The following is a 22,155-nucleotide window of genomic DNA, read 5'->3' as shown; positions in this document are numbered from 1 at the left end:
GCCAAAATTACCTACCCCACCTTTAAATGAGAAAAATATAGTTTAACAAAACTATATTTTTGATTGGATAAAACAAATAATTGTTTGTGAATTGTATTTCTTATACGAGAAACAATTTATTGATCAAATCTATATTTTTTTGTTTAGATTAAATATAGAATTTAAATTAATTGACTTCCTTCAACAAGAAAAATATACTTTATGCCAAGGCTTATATAATAGTTTCCATGGACATAAGAAATATTGTTTGAGGCAAGTTATTTATTTTTTCATTGGCTCAAGCTATAGAGTATAGATGTGAACTATTACCCTATGTCCCTGTCTCCTGAGACACAACCTTCCCCTGGCAGGCCTCGGTTCCCCTGTCTGGGTTGATACCAACAAAGCACCTAAAAAAAAACAGAAATAGCATACAAGATATTGATGTGGTGGGTACAAATGATTTACACTTAATACAGAGCTGAATACTTATCAAAAGCTCTTGTGCATTCAGGGAAACCACACTTAAATGATGCATCGGGAAGACAAATGCTGCGAGATATCATGTTTACACTGCAGCCTACTGTATATGGATAAAGCAACATAATCCCACAGTTTAACACATACAATATTTAAACTAATCTCTCACCGGACAATGGTATTGTTATCAAAACAGAGACAGCCAGATAACTGACAGTTAACAAATGCTTACTGAAGAGCACCTTTCAATCAACGTTGCACATTCTAAAATAAATTGTAGTTAAAGTAGCCACACAACAAATAGCAAAAAATAGTCAATTTCGTCATATACAGTAGGTTTTGCAACAAATCAATTGACAGACAAGGCTATAAGTTTGATTACTTAAGAATTCAATGCTGTGGCTCTGAGAAGAAAATGTTAAAACATGTAACTAACTAGGTAGCAAGTTAAAGTTAATTTACAACATTTGCAAGCAGTAGACAATCATTTTGGCAAAAATCTTTCAAAACTATGTAATTTCAGATTAAAACTGGGCTAAATTAACTTTGACAAAATTGGTATTACCTTGGTAAGAGCAGGATGGATCCTGATGAATGAAGAAATGTAGCATGTGGTAAAATGACGACTTCAATGTGCTGCCAAGGTTGTTTCCAAGCTGAGAATCTTCCTCTTCTTCCTTCTACCTTGACACAAATCTGCAATCTTCTATATTGTATGCCTTTGGAGGAATTACTTTGTGTTTAATGTAAGCTAAATAAGATGGTGTATCTTGATGCTCTAGGATTATTTCCAAATGAATTAACCTGTTGCCCGATAGCCCCCGAACTTCTTAACATTTAAGAATGGAGCAACTCTAGCAAACTCAACTGAAACACAAGAAATACTGTATTATACTGTAATATTGCACAGTAACTTACTGTTTATACGTCTTTCCTCAAAATCATGAACATTAACAGTATTAATCTGTATTTACTAAAAACGATAGATTACTGTAGAAGATCTGTATTTTTACAGCTATTTGATACAGTGCAGGTTCAAGCTTAACGTTCTATACCCGCACACAGCAGCACCAGTTTGTATCTTCTTTTCTCTCTTTCTCTGGTTTCAGAACAGGCAGTCCTGACCAGCTGTGAAATGAACATGATTGGCTCTTTGCTGCATGAACATCGCCCTCCCTCCCCCACATGCATTGACCACATCACATCTTGTCTGGTGTTGTTTTCGATCCCTTTATTTTGTCTTTTTATTTCAAAATCTATGTTTCACAAATCCAACCCCTGTCCCCTCTGAGGTCGTGCACAGATGTTTAGCAGCTTCTCGTGAAGATAACAGTGAGTGGAGGCTGTCGGTGTGTGTTTGAAGTGAATGCATGCAATCATCTGATATGAGGCTGGAGACTGAGTGTCTTGTCTGTCTGTGGACCAGCTGTCCAGGGACGTGTTTGTGGGTGAGCAAGGATGTTTGTGTGTGTGTGTGTGTGCGTGTGTGTGTGTGTGTGTGTGTGTTTATCCCTACTGTTATCTGTGACCGATAGTTATGAGCAGACAGACTGACGCTTTCCCAAGTGTTAGCCTTGGGGCAGGCTGGGGAGAGGTGTGTGTGGTGTGGTGTGGTGTGTGTGTGTGTGTGTGTGTGTGTGTGTGGATGTGTGTGAGAGAGAGTAAGAAAGGAGGAAACGAGCTGTTTGTGTTTTCTTCCTTTTCTTGCAGTTTTTCTCATGATCTGACTTTCAGCAGAAATCATAATTTTCAGACATTCTCTCTCACTATACGGTATTCCATTTTTGTTCTTCTTTCAAGGAAAAACTGCCTACATTACTTTAGAAATGTTATTATTGTGGAGTAGAGTTATGCCAAAATCAAATATGAAGCTACCTCTCCCCAGTTTTTCTCAGCTTTACATATAAACTACAACATCAAGGAAATAACTAGCCCTCTGTCACGAGGTAGCAAAATTGACTGTAGTCTTTTATTTAAAAGACAGAAATTGGACTTACATTGGTCACATGCCAAGAGACATAGTATCTGCTGGATAATTTATAAAGTTATAATATACCAGTGTTGTGCTTTATAACTTGTTTGAACACGCCTAGGCAAGGCCGGATTAGTACCTCCAGGGGCCCCTGGGCACTGAGAGCTCAGGGCCCCTCAACCCACGTACCAACACGCCTACCCAACATGACCAATATTTTAATTTTTCATTCAATCTGGCATGTCAATCGCACACCTATTTGTCAAAAGCAGGGACGCAGCTACACAGTTCAACCAAAGTAGGACTAGCCTTTTGCCCTTTCAGTCAAAAATCACAAGACAAAGATACAATGGATAAGATCTCAAGACAGTGTATGGCTCAGGAAGACCTAGAGAATATCACTCAAAACCTGAGAGCAGCACCCCACTTGAGAGAGAGAGAGAGAGTGTGAGTTTTTTCTTCTCTCTTGTCACTGAGGGCCCTCTCTTGCTCAAGGGTCCCTGGCATGTGCCCATATGGTTAATCCGGCCTTGCGCCTAGGAAGTGATACGGGCAGCGAGTGTGTGGGAGCCTATCAGCAGAGCAGCCAAGTCCAGTCAAGTTGAGTGGAGGGCAGCACTTTCAGTAAGCCCAGAGAGGAAGATGTGTCAGTCACAAACCAACTGGTTAAAACAAGACAAAACACAGTATGTCTAACTACACAGCGTGTTTGTGCTGCTTAAGGATGTGATGCTTTCATGTAAATCACTGCTCATATATTGTGTTTACAATTGTGCAGTTTAGACTGTTTCCAGGTAGCAGTACATATACCTGCAGACATGCTTCATAACGAACATAACAAATACCCAAAGAAAAGGATTTGCTCTGATGGAAGCTTATTTGATTCTCTAGGCACCGGTCCTGTCTGCAGCCTCTCTGGTTCCTCCTCTCAACACCTCCCTGGATCTTAGGTGAGTGCCTTCAGTTCAACCCAATCACACATTCAAATGCTTTTACTGTATTTAGAACATTTCATTTGTTTACATTTTTGGATTTTTTTATGGAAGCTTGTAGTATTTGATTTTTTACCTTAATGCAATTGTGAATTATATATAATATATATAATTGAGAGTTAGACAGTTTGTTGGAAGGGGTTACCGGGTAAATCTGGGTAAGAAAAGCTCAATTCCTCACACAGTGAAGCCTGCTTTAAACGGACACACTTCTGTAAAGAAATAAAGGATTGGATGTGGCCACAGTTTCATAATTGTTGGAACAAGGAAATGCAATCAGCCAATCAGAGAGTCATCTGAGTTGCTTTGATTTATCACCAGCTCTCTTCCTCTCCCTTTGTTAATGCTTTCTGTCCCCAGCTGACTTTCTTTTCTCTGTTGTCTCTCCTTTCTTGCTCCAAAGCTAAAATGGGAAAACCTCAATCTGGGGTTTAAAAGTAAGGTAAATACTGAAGCTACTTCTTGGCAAACAACATGGGGAGTGTTATGGTTCCCCTAGTATACACATGTCTGGACGTAATTGCCCATTTTAATTGACTCCTTGTTTCAGTGATTTATTGGATGATGAATTCAGCACATTTTTGTGCAGAGGATGTATGGAAGCTGTGTCACAAGCAGGCCAAAAACATCTGCTTCTTTACTCAAGATAAATCACTTTGATGAATTGTTGTAGGAATATTCATAGTGTACAGATTTGAATGAAAATGTCTAGGCCACATCCAAACCTTTACCCAGGCATCAGGTCCACACTGGTGCAGTGAGCTAAAGGCGGCCAAAGTCCCGTGACTACTTTGAGCAGTCTCTTTTACGACACAGTAGCTTCCTACTAGGGCTGCCCTCGACTAAACATTTTTCTAGTCAATTAAGGTGATTAGTCGACTAATCGTTGCACGTTTATATATTATGATTATAAATATATATATATTTGTTTTAATTCTTATTTTCTTCTCCCAAAATGGTTTCAGTTTCAAAGGCTGATAAAGAACATTATTAAAACAGCATGGTACGTTGTGCTTCACATACAATATAAAATAAAACTGTAATAATGAACCTTTGAAATATAAATTAAATGTAGAGAGCGCATGAGAGTCACAGCGCACGGATGCAGCGGTAAGGATTCTTATTGTGTGTGTGAACAAGCAGCGAGGACACACACATAGTTTCTATTATTCATATCTGAATATAACAACCCAATAAATACTACAGAGGAAACAGAAACACTGAAAATATGAGCATCGACAAAAATCCCTCCGCATTACGCCCTGATCAAGAAATTAAAGCTTTATCGTTTTCTGAGGTCAGAATGTTTATATCTTATAGGTCTAAATATGTTGATACAAAGCTAGGCCACTGCCTGGGTCACTGCTGCTGTTTTCCTCAGTCTGAGAAAGTAACACACGTTGTCGTCGGGATAATTAAGCTCTGTGTTTTGTTATGAAGCCGGCATTCAGGAAGCTGCGCTGTGATGGTGTCGATATGGAGGAGACTTTTTGCCGTCGTAGTCTGCATGTCACCTTGTCCTTTACTCGCTCAGAAAGATCCACACTCTGGATTTCCTGCCTGATGTTGCGTTTCTATAATTTGAGGTAGGAGTAGCTGAAAATAATCCAGGAAGCTTCTCGTCAAGTTAATGATACGATAAGTCTGCAAAAGTACTCGGTCGAGGTCTTCTCCTATTTCTCTGATCCACAGTCAACATAAAATGCAGTTATCTGTCTCTCAGATTCACAGGAAGAAGTCCCATTCTCTTGTGTACATCACATTTTATTCTCTCTGTAGATTGAATAGAGTCTTCTAACATTGGTTGGCGGGGAGGGGCCAGGTTCTATTGGCCCCTTTGTCTGCGCATAGGTGTGACCCAAGTCCCCAGGAAGTGCGCCGGACTCTGAGGAAAATATTAGTTGTGGCCAAACGGCGGTACTACAATTTCCGTATCAGTCCGTGACGCCACTGGGCCCTGAAAGACTTTTCCCATTGACTAACATGGGGAAAGAGACGTCTGTAAATCAGCGGATAATCTTTTTTAAACTAAATAAACTACCCAGTATGAACACTTTTATAGCCCTTATTAGATTTGTAGTGGCATCCAAGGTTTCCTTTTGCCACTATAGAGTGGGGTTGACAACACGCAATCCAAAGCAATAAGCAGCCGAAGGTTTTCAGTCCAAAAAAAAGAAAATTAATTAACAAAATATTATTGACTTAAATAGACTCAAAATAAAAAATCTAAATCAATATTTCAGCGATATACTTTCTTATATTATTATACTTTGTAGTCCAATTTGCAACACTAATTTTCAATGACAATTTGCAGTCGAAAACTGTTCCGCTCCTCGTCTCATCAGGTCTCATCAGGCTGTCCTCAGTTGCCTCACTCAAATAAACACCCCTTGGGGTTGCACCGGAAGGTACAAGAAAACAGATAATATTTACGATTTAAAATAAACAATAATTTCATCAAAAGATATTCACCATGTCAATATAAATAATTGTCCTCCTTTAATTTAACGTTATACGTCAAACGCGTTATATTACGTCACATGGGGGAGCAACTTTCTCGGACTCCTTTTCTGCCCAATCCGCGGTAGTAGTGGTTTGAGCGGTTGTGATTTAGTGAGCTGGTATTTTTTCGGTAATTTTACATTGCATTTCACCATTTGTAATCATGGTGAGCTTGTGTTTGTACAAGTTGCACAAACTCAAGCCTGTGAGTGTCAGGACTTCGAGTCCACAGTTTCCCTAACAGGAAAAGGACCGGAGCTAGCGTTCGTTCCTGGGTGCGTTGTGCGAGGTGCATCCACCTCATAGCACATACAGTACTCTCCACAGCTGAAGCCTATCAAACAAAACGTTTATCAGGAAACCGTATTACATCTCTCTCCCTCCCTTCGCTGCTCTCTCTCTCTCTCTCTCTCCCCCCTTCGCTGCTCTCTCTCTCTCCCCCATTTGTTCCTCTCTCTCTCCCCCCCTTCGCTCCTCTCTCTCTCCCCTCCGGTACACAGCACCGTAAGACGTAGTGTGGAGTTGCATTAGATAACGCGAGATACGGCTGATACTTAGTTTATGTTATGGATCAGGATCAACAGTCCTGCCAGTAATGTTACTATATTATCAATACTACTTTAGTTATAGCCTGATATATGATAGCTAACTTTACAATGTTGTGATGTGACCGACGTTAGCTAGCATTAACTGTAGCTAACGCCGGTCACTCACCAAGACAGCTGCCCTGTTCTCCACTGGTTCTCCTCACACCACAGCTCCATTTCTCTCCGATGGCCGTTATTTCTTCTAATCCTTGGCTGCTCCTGGTCTCTTGGCCGCCTAGCAGGCTCATAATTATAAGTTTGTGGTCCGTCATATGCATACGAATATACATTTTCAACCTCTTCTGTGTCAAAACTAGCATTGTGAACCATGTTTATTAATACGATAGACCGGCCGCTCTCCCTCATGTGACGTCACACGCGGGTGGTCTTTTTTTATGCGTAAGTAAACATGTCTTACAAAAACGACGCCAGTTGTCACCAGTGTTGTGCTCGTTACTGAAACCCAGTAACTAGTTACCATTACTAGTTACTTCATTTCAAAAGCAACTCAGTTACTTTACTGATTACTTACAAAAAAAAGTAATGCGTTACTGTGAAAAGTAACGTTTTAGTTACTTAAAAAAAGGGCTCCCATTAATGCCCTTATAGCCTTCATTTCAGTAATGTTATTGCATTGGAGAATAATACAATCTGTTGATCAACTTGACATGCATTATATGCAATCTGGATTGCATCGATATTAGCTGGCTTTCCATTTTTGTATATTCTTTCTCCAGGTAGTTGGAAAAAGTTTTCGTCCCATATGCCGTGTGCCGCCCGGACATGGTATCATGCTAACTAGCTCCCTGAAAGCGGGTGACTCCACTGTAGCAATAGCCTGCATGTGTTCTACAACATACCGTGCAATGGCTTAATCGACTTTTCCCTGGCTAGCAGTCCCTTGGTTAAAATCCAGCCGCTGTTGCTTAGGTGGAGGTGGAGTGGCGTCGGCTGAGTCTCTGTGGTCTTAGCGACTAGCTTCGTCCCAGCATGTTGTTTTTGCAGATGTTTTAAGAGATTTGAATGACTGGTTTGGGCAGTAGATAGGATCTTTGACCCGCCAAGACACAACTTACATTTAACTAAAACGTTCTTTTCTTTGTGCTCGACAAAAGTGAAATAGTGAGAATATCTCCAGGTGGAGAAACTAGACTTGAGCTCCGCCGCCGCCATGATAGTCTTGTTAGTAAACAACACAAACACGCCCACAGCCCGTCTCCGCATGTGACACAGGAAGTATCTAAGTACATTTACTCAAGTACTGTACTTAAGTACAGTTCTCATCTCTGTTCGCCTGACTGTTGACCAGTGACGTGCGGTGAGGTTCATGGCTGGTGAGGCATTGACTCTTTCAGAGTCAGATTTACAAATATTATATTTTGACCTTAATCGAAATATTCGGTTATTTTCCAAAGCTTTTTTAGTCTGATGCTTCAATTCATTTTAAACAGACTGTTCAATAAAAGGATAGGCCTACCCACAATTTAAATATTGGATTGTTCTTTCTTAGTAAGATAACATTTGCATTACAATTGTGGTCTTACCTTGACTTGAAGATGAAGTCCATGCTATCCTTCTGGACAACAATCTCTATTACTTTTTTGTAAAAGTCCTCCTTATCTTCCTGTAGTTTCAAAAGTCTAGTTTGTTGTTCGCGTCTACCGCATGGATGTATAATAAGAACGGAGAATAACAGTCGCAACAAGAACCTCTGGGCTCACTTGCGCCCCCTTCAGTGCGGCAGAGGTTATGGCTGCCTCTCCTGGTGCTTTTTCATTGCCGTTGTATGATGAGACCAGCGAGCCTAAATATCATACGTGAAATAAGTTATTTATGCCCCGGCCACACGAGGACAAAAACAGCCGTTTGCGTTACTGTTTAGTGTCATATAGACCATTCGGCCACACGAGGACGACCGCATACGGCACTAAACGACTGAGGAAACGATAACGGGTCCCAAGGTGGATAGAACGGCATACGCAACGCTCTGGGGGGTCAAACAGCTCCGTGTGTGCGCCCTATACGATCATTTTCTGATAATGATTGCGCAATAGCCCCGCCTCTTCCCACCTCTACTGCTCACCTCCGCGTACCCCGCGCCATTGCTGATGTGTTTCGCCACCAACAACAACAACAATGGCGGATCGCAGAGTTGCTATCGTGCTCCGGACGCTACTGACCATGCTACAGTTCTTTGTGCAACATCTACAGCAGACTTACACATCCGGGGGGGATCTTACTCGCTGCTTTTGTGGATATGTACTGCAGCTTCAGCGATCATTTTCTGATAATGATTGCGCAATAGCCCCGCCTCTCCCCACCTCTGCTGCTCACCCCCGCGTCAAAGTAAACTGCACACTGAATTCAGATTATTTATCTTTCTCTCGATATGGACATAAACGCGAGTGAAGTCTAATCTGACAGGACGGAGACACCTCTCAAACTACCTAAACTAGTTATAAATATGTTTATTTTTACTGTCGGCCGGGTCACTCATTACTGGATCAGCTGCTGCATGAGACAGACACTGGCGCTGTCCAAAGAGAGGGTGGTAAAAGAGAGGCTCCGTGTATTTTTATTATTATATTATATAGAGTCATTTTTCATTTGTTTTAAAGCTCAATAAATAACAAAGAAGACCTTTGACTGGCACTTTTATAATTTTGTCGGAAGATTTAAACTTTAATACACGTTGACTGGCGAAAAACTCTGCCCGGTTCCCTCGGCCCCCACCGCGGAGAATAAACAGAAGGGCAACCATGACAACCATGCTTCTTCGCTGCTTTTGTGGAGGAAGTTACAGCGCCACGTACAGGCTCCTGCATATGTACTGCAGCTTCTCCAGCGGTTGGAGCTAAACGGAGCGGTCTCGTGTGGACAGACACTATCCGGATAACTATTGCGTGTGGACGGAAGCTTGTTTGCGATTGCGTTTGCGTTAATCCTATGCGTTTAGCCGTTTTGGTCCTCGTGTGGCCGGGGTCTTAGAGAATATGGATGGCGAGGATAAATGTAATAAAGGGATCTACAAACATTACATTGGTGACATACAGTGAGATGGTGCAGGCATGTGCTTAGGGCCCGCTTTCCAGACAGTTTCTGTGGTGACGCATTCTGAGGTGAGGCAGAGCTCATCTGTGCCTCACCTCACCCCACAGTAACTGGCTTGAGCGCGCTCACAAAATAAGTGCTCGCGCTAAATTAGTGCCCGCGCTCCAGCCAGTTACTGTGGGCTTACGTGAGGCAGAGCTCGTCCCTGCCTCACTTCTCATCGCTACCCGTAGTTGTAGCGGAGCTCGGCAAATTTGCTGATTTTGACTATAAAAAGCGATTGGAATCATACAGAAATCACATTTACAAAACAGATCAGTGACCAGACACTTTTGATCAGACATTTTCTTATTATTACTATTTAGTAAGGCTCTGCCTCCCCTGCCTCCCCTGACTGCACGTCGCTGCTGTTGACTATATAAAAAAAACTAACGCAGTAACGGAGTAACGCACCATGTAGTAACAGTAACTGAGTTACTGAATTTAAAAAGTAATGCGTTAGAGTACTAGTTACTGGCAAAAATAACGGCGTTACAGTAACGCGTTAGTCCCAACACTGGTTGTTACTGTAGTGTATATTTATGTATATTTTTTTGAAGATCTAGTATATACACATCATTTACCTACACATTTATTCACTGGGGTCTCTAACCTGCAAGTTGCTCTTTAAGGGGCGCATGCTCTATGATCGCACATACGGGTACTTCTGCTCTAACAGCCAGGCATGACGGGTAATCTGTGACGTATTGCTCTCGAGAATATCAGGCCATTTTATCCTCATGCGCCAATGAGCAGCTCTCATAGGGAAGAACGAGACTCCGCCTCCGACGCTGTATCCAGTTCTTATTATAAATCCATAGTGTGACCACGCCTCTTAGCGCTTGCTGCTGCATTCAGATCTTCTGTCGCCCTCTAGTGGCAAAGCCAAATAACATTCTTTCATAACATTTTATATGGCCAGCTAAATTACCAAGTAAAACACATAACAGTAGATATATTGGTTATTCTCACACTACCCAGCTAGACATTTTTGGTTCTAAAAACATTCTGAGAATGTTACAGTCATTGTTCTAGGAATGTTTTCAGCGGGAAGTTTTCTTTTGGTTCCCAGAACGTTCTTCTGAAAGGGAGGATAACGTTCTCTAAAAACATTCTTAAAATGTTTTTGATAACATTGTTAGAACATTATTCCCTACTGTTCTTAAAATGTTTTCAGCTGCAAGTTAGATTTGTTTATGTTGCCAGAATGTTATTATTTTGGAGAAGGATAACATGCTTAATGTTTAAAACATTATACAAATGTTCTGTGGTAACAATTTACTAAAATATGTTTACATTATTAGAACATAAAGACATAATATTCCTGTAATTGTTCAACTCAAAATTCCTGGGTAAGTGGACTGACCACTGTGGTCATTAGGATGATTTTGATAGTTTACTTAACTATTGGAATTTGACTATTAACACATGTAAAAGGATGACTCGGAATCAGCTGGTGAGCGTAACATTTGTTTATTAGAAAAGGGGAGCTGGGAGTGGAGGTAAAAAGCTAGAGCGGCACGCAACAAACCGTTCACGGCAACAATCCGGCAGGGAATGAGTGCAGGCTGCAGGCTTTCATAGTGTGGCTGATGAGCAGGTTGCAGGTGTGGTTGATTGGAGATTGCTCCCAACCGTGTCGAGCAGACCAGCAGGCAGAGAGAGAGAGAGACACACACAGTAGAAACAAACACATACAAACACTAACAGGGCTTTCAGGGACGGGCAGTGACAGTCGGTCCGTTCCTCTATATGTCTGTCCGTCTCAAATCTAAAGAGTGCAATAACGATTTTATCCAATATGCATAAACAGCGGACACTGTTTATACGCAGCCCTCACAAACCACACACGGCCAGATAGTTTATCTAACAGTTAGAACCTACACACAAGACACAACCTTTATAGTCAGAAAAAAGTATGATTATTGTCGGATATTTTACACATATGATATTATGAATACTGTGGGCCTACCTTAGTACTTAGTACTTAGTACTTAATACCTTAGTGTGATTATAACACATTCTCACTCCCAACCCGTCACATGTTGACGGACAGACAGGGCCCCTCCCCGTCACTCTATTACGGACAGGGTACCCCTTGGAAGTTAGTTTTCAACGGGCAGGGCGTCCCATAGACCTTCATAGACCTCCCATAGCGTTGATAATAGACTCCATGAGAACGCTTCCCACCGGTCGGTTGTTATTGTCAATATTAATATAATAATTATTTATTTTTAAATAGTCACACTCGATTTCGCCGATTTTCTTGTTGCCCCAGCTGGTCGTCACCTCTTTTAGCAGAAACAAAGGCTACATTAATGTATTAAATCAATGTTAATCCATGTGTGTGGTTGTGGAATTAATGGACGTGCCGTTGTCCGTTACAAACTCTTCAACTACAACCCTAATTATATTTAAAAACATTTTAGAAGGCCTCACAAAATACTTTAATGTAAATTTAAATGTAAATGTGAAGGGATGTGTGTAATGTGGTGATTGACATTATTCACCCACGGATCTATGGGTTGGGGTATTGTGCCGCACGGACATTTTAGTTAACCGGACTACCTGTTGATGTGAAATCCGAAATTTAAATAAATACTTTATTCCGAGTTTGCTTGCTTTTCTCTTTGGAGGTCATCACATAACGGCATTGTAACACACGGTTCGGCTGCATTAAATATTACATAATATGACAGTTTAATGGTGGAGGTATACACACATATTGATAGATGTCTTGTAATGCACTGTTGAGGAACCTGCGACCCAAGTTTTTCATCTCCGACACAGAATTATTAAATATAAAACACAGAATTTGTGTGATTATACTAAATGATTTACAAATAAACACCACTGCATATTTACAACTGTTACACATGCTGATGTAACGCAAATGTTTCCAACTTAGGATCAATAAAGTATATCTTATCTTAAGATGATCGATGGCAACTGCCATATTTACCTCTGAACCTTGACAAGTGCATATTTCAGGCTTATCAATTAACAACAGGAGGGGTCACAGACATAAGACCAGCTGTTAAATAAAGCTCTTCTGATCTTAGCTGGCATGTGTGCATATATATTAATGCTGCCCATTATGGGCACAAGCAATTTTCACCCATTTATTAATTATATGTTTTAAATTTGAGTGTTTCCTATCCCCTAAACCTCCAGGGATGTACACAGTTTAATACTGGCAACTTCTTATTATGGGAAATACGAAAACGTCTTTTAAAACTACAATTCCCAGTAGAGACGTGCCATAGAGCATGTTGCAAAACCAGTCTATGTGCAAAACACACAATAGCCAGCATGTGTAGTTCTGGGGACGGAGTGGGGGAGGGGGGGACGGAGTGGACCCGTTCTTTTGACTAATTGACTAATGAAACATTTGTCGACAAATACTTTTTTCGACGACTAACGTTTTGTCGACTAATTGGGGGCAGCCCTTCTTCCTTCATTCACCAGTGGGGTATTTACTGATGCATTTTATGTCGTTGAATAAAACGTTAAAAAAACAAGAAGTGGTCAAACGTAAACTAATGTCCTGTTTTCACTCATTCCTGCAGCCCTCTTTTTCCACTACAACATAATAAGTAACACAATATAGGTGAGATTGCCATGAAATGTAAAGTCTACAGAAATCCTTTGTTGTAGAACGAGATTATCCATGAGTCTAGTAGACTGCTTTATAACTCAATTCCTCATTAGCTCACCTGCGATGGCCTCTGTCCCCCAGTGAGCCGCTACAGTATGTGCCAGTAATTTGCTTAGTGACTGATTCACATGTCCTAAACCGGGAACGCTATCCAATCCAAATTGAGTTGCATTATTGAATTGCAGGTCAATTTCTTTGGTGTTTATGTGTTTTCTTTGTGTGTGTGTTTGTCCATGCATAGGATGGGAAGCTTGATGTATGTGTGGGCTGCACTATTTAAAAAATGGACCAGCGGATCAATGCAGATTGGAGTTTTTAATTAGTTCAGCTCAATAAGTTGAAGTCTGTATGTGGGTGTGTTTTCTGGGTTTGAGTGTCAATACTCTTATACACTTTGTGTGTATGTTAACAGGAAATGGGATGGTCAGGGCTTGGTGGCTTAATTACTGAAAATACAACAGAATATGATCTGCATACAATGAAATATCTTGTTAGACATAGGAATTATTGGAGACCTGTGAATGTATGCAGTTATGCAAATAAAAATGCAGTAACTGCTCAATAGTGTTCATTTCGTTGACTAAAACTATGACGAAATATGTTCGTCAACGACCTTTTTTTCCATGATGAAAACGAGACGATGACGAGACGGCACCGACAACAGTAAACAATAACTGAAATCATCATGCAATATCGTTGACGAAAAGTGACGAGATGAAAATGTAGTTTACTAAATAAAAACTATGCCAAAATCTCTCTTTTACTTTCGTTGACGAAAAATGAGGAGACGAAATATTATCAAAGATAACGTTACATTTCTGATAGTCAGTTTTTCTCCCAGCAGTTCCATTTCCGGTGCAGCGGCAGGGCAGCAGCTGTGTGTCTGTGCTGCGCGCGGCGGTACATTTGAATTACACCGGGCAGCGGCACACTGTGAACTGTCAGGAAGACTCGGGTCTAACTCATGGTCTAACTAACCTTATTTAACAGAAAATAAAATGGCAACAACAGGGCTTGGGAGCAGTGGTCGCACTCGCGTTAACCGAATACCCCCCCGTCAGCGCGAGTGAGTGATAAATTGTGCACTCGACGGGTAATAATGGATTATGACGGAAATGTTACAATCCTGTCCGTCAAAATGACTGACAACGAAAAAGTCTAAAGCCACCACTGCTTGGGATAAAGAAACAATGTGATATTTGGGCTCATTTTCGCTACAATGAGGCGGAGAAAAAAAGCGAATGCATTGTTTCATCAGAAGGGAAGCAATGTGGCCATAACACAGCTGGTAAAAACACCACAAACCTGACCAGATACTCTCTGCAAAGCTGCATTCTTAATCATTCAACCTGTGTTTTTCATCAAATAAGGACAAGATATAATCTTATTTACTTATATATACTAAAATGACAAATTATTGGTTTTGGCTAGACTAGTTTGACTGAAATGTTCTATATAATCTGATGACTAAAAAAGACTCAACAGTTTTCATTGACAAAAAGTAGACTAAACTAATTCGTTTTCTTTGACTAAAATAAGACTAAAATGCTCAGACTTTTAGTCGACTAAAACTTGACTAAATAAAAACAGGATGAAGGTGACTAAATATGACTAAAACTAAAAAGGAAATGTAACACAGGACTAAGACTAAAACTAAATAAAAAAATAGCTGACGAAATTAACACTACTGCTCAACAGCTGCTAGCATAAAGAACATGCTCGTGTCAGTAATTTATTATCCATGTTAAAGTTACCACTGGTATTAAATGGCAAATTTATTTCCAAAAAACTGGTATGTGAAACGATAGTTACGTCTGTAACTACGGTTCTATGAGTCCCGGATGACCGTGGTGGTGCTTTAGCACTGGATATGTCCATCGCGCGCATGCGCTGCTCGAGTACCAATAACAGCAAAGTCACCTGTGATCCACGTGACACCGGCTATATATGCCGGTGTCGTCAGAGGATCTGTTCCCAGAATCTTCTCGCGAGCACATAAGAATTCTGAGTGACAGGATACTCAGCCCAGGATGTTGAGATGCTCCTCGTAGGGTGGCATCTCACCCCTGATGGCGGTGGGCGGCCATTGGACCCATAGGCATGCGAGATGGCATCGACAACTCAGTGGGACAGCCGCTGTTTAGAGAGAGCACGACCCTTCCTAGTGCCGCCATGGCAAACGAAGAGCTGCTCTGACCGCCGTATACAGGCCGTAGCATCAATATACGCCCTTAGGGCACGCACAGGGCACAGCAACTCAAGCGTGCCGCTCTCTGGCATTCAGGATAGTTTCCCTGACAGATGCCGTGAAAACGCTCAACAGCGGGTTGGGCCCTGCAGAGGTCAAGCCCAAAGCGGAAGGCGGTGAGGGTCGGGATGCCAGATCTGACCCCTGAGCCGTGATAGAAGGTCCTTCCTGTCGGGGAGACGCCATGGTGGGCTGCAGCAGAGACTGCACAGCAGTGGGAACCAAACTCTCCCCGGCTAGCGGGAGCCTGTGCCCCTGAGTAAGGACCCTCTGAAACGTCTGTAGTATCAAGAGGCAGTGGCGGGAAGACATACAGGAGACTGTCTGGCCAGTCATGCGCCAGAGCCTCCTGACCCATCGGGCTGGTCACCTCTGCCCAGGAGAACCAGAGGGGGCAGTGCCTTGACTCTTCCGAGGCAAAGAGATCCACCTCGGCCCTGCCGAAAAGGCACCAAATTGTCTCCACCACCTCTGGATGAAGCTTCCACTCCGCCGGTGGAGGCTTGGGCCGAGAGAGGAAATCTGCGACCTGATTCTGGTCTCCTGATCGAAAGACTGCCCGCAGACTGGCCAGGCGGGGGAACGCCCAAGACAAGAGGCTCTGTGAAACCCGGAGCAGCTGTGCAGACCTTGTGCCCCCCTGGTGGTTGATTTGGGCCATAGCGGACATCCCAGCTAGAAATGTTTGGTTCTAAAAACATTCTGAGAATGTTACAGTTCTATTTCGTATATGGCTTCGCCCTCTAAGGCTATCGCTATTGGGTAATCCCCCTGCGCCCCCGCGCAGCACTGAAAACTTGTAGTCCACGCCCACCCGCAAGGTGGGCCCCACCCTCGGGCCTCCTTCCGGTATAAATAGGAAGGAGGCCCGGCAATCTGCTCCCTCTTTTCTTCAGCAAACCAGCACAGTTACTGAAGCACAGCAATTGAGAATCATCATGAGCAGCAACTGCGTCCGTGATTGTCCCTCATGTGGCTCTGGGGCAGGGGCGGCACCAGGGGGTATCTTATAGCAACTCCAACAATTGGCCTAGCAACGGCTTAGCAACCCCATTGTTTTGATATGAAAATGTATCATATTTATACACATTCTCGCAGCCCTCGAGAATGTGTATAAATATGATACATTTTCGCGGGATCTATCAGGGGCGGGTCGTTGTAATTTACTGCGTGAACTGTTACTTGGCTAATTCTCAGTAGATCGAAAATGGAAACATTTCTCACAGTCACAAGTCAGCGTAAACGACCGCGATCACCAACGGAGCCGGTCCAGCCGGACAACCCTGCTATCCACAAGGATCCCGATGTTCACTATGAAAACCGGGAGGATTGGGACCACGAAGAACAGGTGCCCCCGCCAACTGACCCGCTGCACCCGCAGCAGCAGGACCAGCTAGCTGCTACCACGAGCTGCAGTGAAACTAGTGGAACTAGCGCTGCTCCTCTCCCCACCGTAATTGACATCAGCCAGTCAGCCTGTGATGGACCAAGACATCCTATGCTGAGAAAATACCCGTCAAAGAAGTACGGACTGCAAATGCGGTCATTCAATCGCCGATGGTACGAGCAATATACTTGGCTAGAGTACTCAATGACTATGGACAGTGTATTATGTTTTGCCTGCAGGCATTTTGCTCATGAAGGACGCCGGTTCCATAAAGAAACCGCCTTTACCCATGACGTATTTAGCACCTGGGTGAAAGCTACGCAGTCATTCATTACTCATGATGTGAGCAGTGGACATAAATGTGCCATGGCTCAAAAATCAGCAACGCACTCAGCGAGGGACATTCAAAAACTGTATGTGAAAACAGGGAATATATGCGGGCAGCTGTGGAAGCTTTGCGTTACACTGCGTGTCAAACCATTGCACAACGAGGGCATAGGGAGAGTGAAGCATCTTCAAACAACAGGGGAAACTTCATCGAACTTTTAGACCTGATTGGCAAGTTTGACAAAACTGTGGCAAAAAAAATATCCGATAATCCGAGAAATGCAAAGTACACACACCACGACATACAAGATGAGCTAATTGAGCTGATGTCAAATATGGTCAGGGACATGGGCGGCGCCAGGATTTTTTTGCTGCAGTAGCTTAGCAGTTGCTATATGACAGTGTGTAGCAGGGAGTTAGGGAGAGACCGCCCCTTCCAGGTGTGTGTATGTGTGTGCGTTTTCCGGTGTGTGTCATGTGAAAGTCATGAGTGTTACACTATTGATTAGTTCTGTAAATAAAGAGAACGTTTTCGACATTGAAGGCTTGAATGATCTTGAATAGCCGTGAACGCTACAATATGAACAGGCTCGTGCTTGGCCCACTGGTATTGTTTGTTTATTTTGAAAATTAACTAGCAACGCCGTGCTGTCATATAGCAACTGCTAAGCTACTGCAGCAAAAAAATCCTGGCGCCGCCCATGCTCTGGGGTCATAATGAGTTATGACCAGCAGAGATAAAAGCAGTATGCGAATCCTGCCTGGGGTCAGAGCATGCGTACGCGGCTCTAAACCAGCAGGTAGCATGCACACACTGCGCCCGTCTCCCCTCGGGCGACAGGAAGCGGAGAGCGGACGCTCTTGCTGCTGCGGCCGAGGAGGACGATTGGCCCGTCCAGGCTTACGAGCTGTGGACGGGGCCTCGTGTCCCTGGGGCCGAGTGCCGGGCAGCATTCCGAAGAAAAGCAACTCCTGCCCCGCCTCCCTCCACGGTTCACCGTGCGGTTCTCCCCTCCCTCCTCTCCCCCGGACGGGGGAGTCAGAGTCGGAGCAGGGTGCCAGCTTGGCGGCCGAACATGCTTTCCCCCTCTCCGTCACCACAGCGCGGCGGCGAATAACATCGCGCTGCTCTCCAACTCGGTGGTGACACTGGCACCACCGAGGCAGAGGAAATCAGCAAGGTGGCCAGCACGGCGCTCATTCTGTGCGCGTCCGTTGCTGTCTCCCAGGCGAGGATTTCCTCGTGGGTGACACAGATCCAGCGCCATCTCTGGCGGAAGCAGGCTTCTGTTACGGAGACGGCCAGAAAAGTGCTACTGGACGCTCCAATCAGCCCGGATGGGCTGTTCGGACCCCAGTTCCACGCCATGGTGGAGTCCATGAAGACGGCCGCGGAACAGTCGGACAGCATTCGCCAGCATGTACAGCTGGCTCCAACGCCCGCAGCAGCTGCGGCATCCATGCCGGCCACAGGAGGCCGCAAGCGGAGAGACACCCACAGCAACCGCCTCGGCATCAGACTCGCCCTTCGGCGGCTGCAGGGGCTCCGTCCCACGTCTCCGCTCCCCCACCACCCCAGAGACAGGGTCTCCCGGCGGCGAGTCAAAGGGGAGTGAGGCTCCCCCGGTCCTGGTCTGCTCCGCGAGAGCCTCCGAGGAAGCAGAGCCGGTAATTAAGCCAGCTGCCACTAATCTGTTGATTAAGTAGACAGCAGGGCTCCCTGCAGAAGCCTGCCGGTTAATAACCTGCAGAGCTCGCGGCATTCCTCTGTCCGAGATACGCCTCCTACACACGGTCATAATAACCCATGAGCGCCGTTATAACGCCTCATGTGGACAGCACTGCGCACACCTCCACTCATCCCATGAGCGTGTACACTCCTCATGATGACAGCCGGAGTGAAACGCAGCGTGTGGAGGCTTCCTCGCAGCCCTTTCGGTCCAAGCACACCTTGGGTTGCCTCACGGGCAGCGCAGGAATGCATACTTCCACGTACCCATCATCCCGAAACACAGGAAATAGCGTTTGGATATTTCCTGGCTCCTCGCATTTTTTGTGTACAGAGGAGCCAACCTGATCTCACCAGATTGCGTGACTCCACCACGACTCCTTAACACCACATTGCGTGGTGGAGTCACTAACTTTGTTACATTTACGTGTCGGCACCACGCAAACAACCCCAATGTAAAGTGAATGAGGCTCCTTGGTCGTGGTGCACACACGCATTTCTACAACGTCCTGCAGTGAGCTTTGTATTCTATAAAACGTTTTTAAAATCTACTTTATAGCTTGTAGTAACTCACGGGAGGCTTCTTTTATTTGTATTCATAATCATTTGTATTTTTCGTCAGAATGTAGGCCTATTATGGTGCATTAGTTACCAATTTTTGTTCTCAAAAAACAGTGCATTGTGTGTCACGCATTCTGGTGAGATCAGGTTGGACAAAGGAGCCTCATTCACTTTACATTGGGGTTGTTTGCGTGGTGCCGACACGTAAATGTAACAAAGTTAGTGACTCCACCACGCAATGTGGTGTTAAGGAGTCGTGGTGGAGTCACGCATTCTGGTGAGATCAGGTTGAGAGGAGCGATGAGAGTGTGTTTTCCTCTGGACGACCTGCTATTTGCTGGCTTGCTCCAGGGAGGAAGTCGCTTTACAGACGTTACATTCGTATCGCATCTGTCAAAGCCTGGGTTTTCATAATGAATTGGAAGAAAAGCTGTCCTCTTCCCTCTCAGACAATCGTGTATCTGATAGTGGAATTAAACTCAGCCAGCAGCAGAGCGCGGCTCTCGCGGCAGTGAGTGGAGAAACGGACAGCTCTCCTCTGGCGTGTCACAAACCCGCACAGCCCTCTCCGTGACACAGCTGCTCGGCGTTGGCGTCAGCTGGTCATGTGGGGATTCCCCTGGGTTTCCCCCACAGGTGGAGTCTCCAGAGGTGATTCATTCGCTGCAGAAGCCTGTTGTTTTAACCTATTGGTTTATAAACTGCAAAGCTCGCGGCATTCCTCTGTCCCAGATATGCCTCCTACACACGGTCATAATAAATCCACGAGCACCGTTATAACGCCTCGTGTGGACAGCATTGCACACACCACTATTCATCCCCTGGGCGGGTACACGCCTCATGATGAGAGCCAGAGTGAAATGCAGCGTGTGGAGATTCCCTCGCAGCCCTTTCGCCTCAAGAAGCGCGAGCGCATGGCTCGTCACCATGACGACCAATACAGCATATCTCAGAGAAGCCTCTCCACCCGCAGTTCCATGGGATACAAGAAACACTCCTGTCATCCCAGGAGCAGTGTCTTGCGCTCCATTCAGCGCTGCTGGAACTCCTATTGAAAGAGGATATTTCCAGGGTTCCTCAAAGGGAGGAAAATCAGGGGTTTTCACTCCCGTTATTTTTCTAATCCCGAAAAAGACTGGGGCAATGAGACATCCTCGATCTGTCAGTATTCCACACGATGACGATCAAACAGGTGCTGGAATGTGTTCACCAGGACGACTGGTTCACTTCCACCTGAAGGATGCATACTTCCACGTACCCCTCATCCCGAAACACAGGAAATTCCTGCGTTTTCTCATTTCAGGGAATATCAGACCAGACAATCATCTGCCGTTTGGATATTTCCTGGCTCCTCCCATTTTTGTGTAGAGAAGGCTGGAGCCACTACACAGAGGAGGGATGAGAGTGTGGTTTCCTCTGGACGACCTGCTATTTGCTGGCTCGCTCCAGGGAGGAAGTCGCTTTACAGACGGTACATCTCGTATCGCATCTGTCAAAGCCTGGGTTTCATAATAAATTGGAAGAAGAGCTGTCCTCTTCCCTCTCAGACAAACGTTTATCTGGAGGGGAATTAAACTCAGCCAGCAGAGCGCGCCTCTCGCAGCAGCGAGTGGAGGAACTGACAGCTCTCCTCCGGCATGTCACAACCCACACAGCCCTCTCCGTGACGCAGCTGCTCGGCGTTGGCGTCAGCTGGTCACGTGGTGATCCCCTTGGGTCTCTTCCAAAAGGGGGACTCTCCAGAGGTGGTTCATTCGCTGCAGAAGCCTGCTGTTTTAACCTATTGGTTTATAAACTGCAGAGCTCGCGGCATTCCTCTGTCCCAGATATGCCTCCTACACACGGTCATAATAAATCCACGAGCACCGTTATAACGCCTCGTGTGGACAGCATACACACACCTCTCATCCTCTGGGCGTGTATGCGCCTCATGATGAGAGACGGAGTGAAATGCAGCGTGTGGAAACTCCCTCGCAGCCCTTTTGCCTCACGGGCAGCGGCGGCGATGGCGTGGCTCGTCACCATGATGACCATTACGGCACATCACAGAGAAGCAATGTTCGAACAATGTTATCACCAAACATTTTAAGAATGTTTTTAGAGAACGTTATCCTACCTTTCAGAAGTACATTCTAGGAACCAAAATAAAACTTCTCGATGAAACCATTCCTAGAACAATGAATGGTAACATTCTCAGAATGTTTTTAGAACCAACAATGTCTAGCTGGGAACTCAGACATGCCTACGCAAACATGCAATATCATGAATTACGTGCTTGTTTTTTTCTAAAAACGAAAATGTGGTGATAGATTTCTTATAAACATCCTTTTCAAACAAATGCAGCAAGTTTGTTTTTTAAAGCGCACTACAAATAAATCTGACGTTGACCATGACCCTGTTAATATTTCGCATCACAGGAACGTTTTATAAAAAAAGAATAACCTCCTGAAAACATTCAGCAATGTTGCTTTCAAAATGTTCTTCATTTGTTATCATGTTAACATTGAGGGACCGTTTTATAAAGAACATCTTTAATGTGTTACCCAACAACGTCCAAAACACATCCTTAGAATGTTGGAGGCAAAACGTTCCACCTTTGTTAACATATAACATTAAAGGAACATTTTATAAATAAACTTTCTG

At 44.2% G+C, this 22,155-nt stretch overlaps 1 protein-coding gene and 1 long non-coding RNA gene across 6 annotated transcripts in view; one reads left to right on the top strand and one right to left on the bottom strand.

The window, feature by feature from the left end:
- The window catches only part of dok4 (docking protein 4), a 137,631-nt gene that overhangs the window by 66,710 nt on the left and 48,766 nt on the right, over positions 1-22,155 (top strand). For 2 of the 4 annotated variants that reach the window (XM_034229088.1, XM_034229089.1), the window contains one exon: positions 3,323-3,381. The gene's annotated coding sequence lies outside the window, so the exon portion shown is untranslated. Of the gene's footprint in view, positions 1-2,481; positions 3,118-3,322; positions 3,382-3,826; positions 3,866-22,155 lie in introns of those variants that run through there. The other 2 variants (XM_034229091.1, XM_034229090.1) reach the window with 2 other exon arrangements.
- The window catches only part of LOC117554635, a 68,085-nt gene that overhangs the window by 40,495 nt on the left and 5,435 nt on the right, over positions 1-22,155 (bottom strand). The gene's annotated exons all lie outside the window — the stretch shown is intronic.

This window comes from Gymnodraco acuticeps, unplaced genomic scaffold (genome assembly GCF_902827175.1).
Source record: "Gymnodraco acuticeps unplaced genomic scaffold, fGymAcu1.1, whole genome shotgun sequence".
In the NCBI taxonomy this organism is placed as follows: domain Eukaryota; kingdom Metazoa; phylum Chordata; class Actinopteri; order Perciformes; family Bathydraconidae; genus Gymnodraco; species Gymnodraco acuticeps.
Note: the sequence above shows the minus strand (reverse complement) of the source record. Positions and strands in the feature narration are given on the sequence as shown.